The sequence below is a fragment of the Salvelinus fontinalis genome, chromosome 17, assembly GCF_029448725.1.
Source record: "Salvelinus fontinalis isolate EN_2023a chromosome 17, ASM2944872v1, whole genome shotgun sequence".
Lineage (NCBI taxonomy): Eukaryota > Metazoa > Chordata > Actinopteri > Salmoniformes > Salmonidae > Salvelinus > Salvelinus fontinalis.
Genome location: NC_074681.1, coordinates 30,607,542 through 30,613,193, shown reverse-complemented (window position 1 = coordinate 30,613,193; position 5,652 = coordinate 30,607,542). Strand labels below are relative to the sequence as shown.

Sequence of the window (5,652 nt, the reverse complement as noted above, 5' to 3'; positions counted from 1 at the left end):
AAGTAACAATGTTTATTGTAACAACAGGGGCAGGCAAATGACAGGTCAAGGCAGGCAGTGGTCGATAATAATCCAGAGTAGGAGCAAGGTACAGGACGGCAGGCAGGCTCAGGGTCAGGGACAGGCTGAGTGGTCAGACGGGCGGGTACAGGGTCAGGGTCCCCACTTATCCTCTGGGTATTAATACCTGGGTCAAAAACCATGATGATGAGAAAAAGGGAGGCTGGGAAAAGACAGGAGCTGACAGGACAACGCTGGTAAGCTTGACAAACAAGACAAACTGGCACAGACTGACAGAAAACACAGGTATTAATACACAGAGGACAAGTGGGGAAAATGGGCGACACCTGGAGGGCGTGAAATATAGTGCCTATTCTCTTTGTCTGAATCTTAGCCTATTAATTTTTATACAAAATTATAAGTTAAACTAATAGAACTACTTTTTCAGATTGCAAAGGTGAAGAGGCTGTTGACCAGCAGTGGATATGTTACTGTGAGCAATAGTGATATGTTCAAAGAGTTTGATTCCAGGTTGAATTTCACATCTAGCTCTGTCCCCTTAACGATCCAGAGGTTGCAGCTGTCTGACTCTGCTGTGTACTACTGTGCTCTGATACCCACAGTGACAACAAGAGATTCAGACACTGAACAACAACTCAGGTTAGAGTGTTCAGACAATTTCAAAAGCTGACGATACACAGAAAGAGGAGGAGACAAGGATTTCATCCTCTCATCATTGCCTAGTTACATCAGAGTGGTATTACTCTTCTCCCACTGATCTCACAGTAGCAGGCATGGAACCCTGGTTGAGAAATTTACTGATTCTTGCTGCATTTTGTTATGGTATTATAACGTTATTTTAATGATTTGTTTTCTGCCTTCGCTCTCATTCCTTTCTTTTATCAAACATATATTTCTCACTACAATACAACAAATGTTAAGTTCATACTTTTTATTTCCTCAATCATGCTGCTTGATTATTTTCCTCCTAATACAAATGTGTATTACATTATTTTCCAGAATGCAGAGGAGAAGACTCAGTCATTCAGCCACCAGGAGATGTGATCGCTACTGAGGGAGAACAGGTTACACTGGACTGTCAATTTGATATTGTAGATAGAAATCCATTCCTGTTCTGGTACAAGCAGGGAGCTAATGACTTCCCAAAGTATATGCTGAAACGGGCGACTTTCGGATCAGATAATTCCATTGAATTCCAGGGGAGATTCGATGCCCATCTCAATTTAACTACATTTAAATCAGAATCAAAATCAGTCCCCTTGACGATCCAGAGGTTGCAGCTGTCTGACTCTGCTGTGTACTATTGTGCTCTGAGGCCCACAGTGACAGGAAACCCAGAGACACTGTACAAAAAACTATAACATCTGATTACAGGGAGAAAGTTATCAACAGTGATCGCTACTGAGGGAGAACAGGTCACAATGGGCTCCCAATTTGATGCAGATGATACTAGAAATCTCAACCTGTTCTGGTACAAGCATGAATTAAATGGCTTCACAAAGGTCATGTGGGACGTTTTTCTTTTGGAAGTAAAAATACCAATGAGTTCAAGGATAGATTTGATGCCCATCTGAATGCAGACTCCAAGTCAGTCCCCTTGATGATCCAGAGGGTGCAGCTGTCCGACTCTGCTGTGTACTACTGTGCTCTGAGGCCCACTGTGACAACAGGATATACAGCCTCATTACAAAAACTATTTGATAGTGTGATATAAGACTCTTAGAGAGCCTAGTGGAAGCTCCTCCTCAATGCTTCCTAAGGCAGAGTTAAAGAAGTGGTTTCAAAAGCTTTTGACACATACAAGTGTGTTTGCTCTCTCCTTACCTACATATCTCAAGACATGGAATCTTGGCTGAAGAATATTCTGATTCTTTCTGCATTTTGTTGGGGTATGATAATTTTTTTGATTTGCTTACTGCCATTGCTTTAATTATCCCTTTATATTGTCATGAAAACTGGAGAAAGTTGCTCACTTTATATGCTCCCAATGATTTAATGGGTATAAATCATCAAACAGACTTTATTTTTCAACGCATATAATTTCTCTCCAGAATGCAGAGGAGACAGAGTGTTACAGCCAAAAGGAGTTGAGACGGCTACTGACGGAGGACAAATAACACTTGCCTGTCATTATGAAACAGACGATTCAAGTCCATATCTATTCTGGTACAAACAGGGAGCAAACGACTACCCCAAGTATATGCTTATGCGGCACAAATTTGGAACTGGGGACAATGCTGCTGACTTCAAGGAGAGATTTCATGCCGATCTAGATGCCAACTCCAAATCAGTCCCCTTGACGATCCAGAGGTTGCAGCTGTCTGACTCTGCTGTGTACTACTGTGCTCTGAAGCCCACTGTGACAACAGGATATACAACCCCTTACAAAACCATACTGAGCTACACACTGACAATACACCTGTTTGTACAGTATACAGCACCACTTTGAAATTGACACAGTAACTGTCGCACTACCTCCTTGATACTACCAAGACTAGGGGTAGCAGATGATGATAATCATAGTGACCCTTTAACCCTTAAACCTAACTCCTAACCCTATCCCTTAATCTAGCTAACATTAGCCAGCTAGCTGACGTTGGTGTTAGCCACCTAGTTACCTACTGTAGCTAACATCAGCCACAACACATTGGAATTCGTAACATATCATACATTTTGCAAATTCATAACATATTGTACAATTTGCAAATTAATAACATATTGTATGTTTTCAAATTGACATCCACAAATGAGTACATAGTATTTGAAATGTAACATATCATACTAAATGTACTGGTTCGGCTTTACTTACAGGATAATACAAAATGCTCTGAGACCAGGTTGTAAATGTAGACATAAGAGACATTAAAATGCCATTACAAAATGTCATAGATTAGAAAATAGACCATTGTTTAATTTTTAGAGTTGGCCTAGTAGTGTTACTTAGATGAATTAAGAAAAAAGTAATTTTCAGTATTGTGTACATAGTAATGGAAAAGCCAGCATCAACCACAAGAGGGCCACATTACCAAGTAAGTGTTGCTTTCAACTCTAAAATGACTAGTTTACAGTATTTGCTCATGCCCTCTGTTCTGTTCTGCATGGTCTAGGCCTGTGCTGCCACTAAGACAGGAATCAAGCGAGCACACCCATTTCTATATTGTAACATCAGTTTGTCTTGCTCTTTGTATCCTATGATAATTATGGGACATTGACTGTGATAGTTTGTTTAGGGTGTTGCAATTACAGACATAACCTTACTCCTCTGAAATGTCAATCTTGGTTCTGACACTTCTGAATTAGTTCAGTTAAAAAAACTGTAGCTATTTGAATACATAAATAATATGATAATACTATTTGACCAAGATAGAGTAGTAACACCTAATCAAATACATTAGAAAATGTATGATGATCATCAGGCAAATTACTATCATCACTGAACAACCATGTGACAACATAATTTACTTCAAGACTTCTGACAGTGTTGTTATTTTGCTTGCATGCCATTATTGCTGGCCAGATCAGCTTAGACCATACTTAGAGAGAGATGGCAAAGACGTGTTCTGATTGGTCTGTCTTTATTTGCTCAGGCTTGTGTTTGGATTGCAGATAGAACCTTATGGCAACAAGTTGAAATGGGTTTATGCAGATAGAACATCCTAGTTTACATTTTTTTCACTTAAAATTAACTTTTTCAAAAATCTGACTACACAGACCATGAAGAACCATCCAAAGATCAATTAGATATGATGTGGCTAACATATTTTCCACAAAAATGTCATATAGAACCTTAAAGTCCCAAGGCATTCTTCTTTGTTTCCAGAATGCAGAGCAGCAGACAGTGTTACTCTGTCGAAGAGAGAAGTGACTGCTTATGCTTTCCTGTAACTATACAGTGAAGGCAGATAGTCTGCTGTGGTACAGACAGTACTCTGGATCAGGTCTCTAATTCCTTTATCTCGTAACAACTAACAATAAGGTGAGAGGGGATCCAAAAGACTTTAGACTGTCTGTTAATCTGAATGAAGAGAGAACCCGTGTGTATCTGGGGATCTCCTCTGCTGAAGTGACAGACTCTGCTCTGTACTATAGTACTACACCCTGACGGCCAGTGACAAGAACCCCAGATTCACTGTACAAAATCCTTTCATATTGGATTCATACAGTAAAATGGAGGGAGTCTACCTTCTACTCTACCCAGTGGGAATGAGAGATGCAGTATCACTGAAGAGAGGACAAATGAGAAGAGAGGGCAGGAGAGAAGTGGAGAGAAGAGGAGACATTGAGCATCTTTAGAGCAACTGCATTTTGGGGTGGAGCTTGTAGGTAAACTAAGCAGAAATGATCAACAGACAACCTTGCAGATGAAGTTGGTTTGGAGTATTCAGGTTTTGTTGTGCTATTAGTCAGTTTGACTTCCAACCCCAGCCATGTTGTTCATCTGGTCAATTATTATGTTCTCAGTAATTGGTAAGTTATGGCTTTCAAAGTAGTGTCATGTTTTCTGTTTTCAAAATTACAACGATAAATAAAAAAAATATTAAAAAATTACTCAATGTTCATCTCTTCCCATTTGCAGGTGACACCTATGAGCAGACTATCGAGCCAAACCAACATGAAGTGTATGCAGAAGTGGGTAGTATTGTTCTTCTTTCCTGCAACTACTCCTCAGCAAACAATCTACTATGGTATAAACAGTCTCCAGGATCAGCTCCCCAATACCTTCTGCTCATCCCGCACTACACTGGGACTGGACAGAGAGCTGATTCTCTTGACTCTCGCTTCTCTGGTAAACTGAACAAAGAGAAGACCCGTGTGTATCTGGAGATCTCCTCTGCTGAAGTAACAGACTCTGGTCTGTTCTACTGTGCTCTGAGGCCCACAGTGACAGGAAACCCAGAAACACTGTACAAAAACCTAACATCGCCTGAGAGAGTATTTCTACTCTGTAGTTCCAGGTTTTATTTGACAGTAGTTCCATCAAGTGGAGTCAACATGCACCCATTCTTATGTGTCAAGAGGAGGAGCTTAGTGTTACACATAACATGTAATGAGTGTAACTGATTCACCCAGAGAGTGAATGTTCCAAGAGAATATAATTCTACAGAGAAGTCTTTGTCTAACACCCAGTGACTATGATGATGCTCTATTCAGTCTTGTTTTTGTGCACTTGTAGGTAAGAATTCACTCTCCATTAACTGAATATGTACTAACAGAATGTACACTGTCCAGTATTCATTACAATATGGTATTATCAATATGAAGTGGTAAAACACTTTGAAACACCAAGTGTGGATATACTGAACACTGTCTACATTGACTCAGTAATCCATGTTTTTCTTTTTTACAGGTACAAGTGTTGAAGACATAATTATTTCAGACAGAAATGTAGTGAATATTATCGTACCTCCAGCACCCTGGATCCTCTCCACAGTTCCTCATACGGGACTACTCTGGATCATAACTAACACTGATAGTACAAAATGGACCCTCACAAATTAAAAGAGGACAACCTTGTGGATCTGAAGTTCTCCTCTGCTGAAGTGATAGACTCTGCTCTGTACTACGGTCCTCTGAAGCCTACAGTGACAGGAAAGCTCAAACACTGTACAAAATCTGATCTTGACAATATGA

At 40.0% G+C, this 5,652-nt stretch overlaps 1 pseudogene; it reads left to right on the top strand.

Moving 5' to 3' along the window:
• Positions 1-794: 794 nt before the first annotated feature.
• Positions 795-5,381, top strand: LOC129813498 (uncharacterized; annotated as a pseudogene).
• The last annotated feature ends 271 nt before the right edge of the window (positions 5,382-5,652 follow it).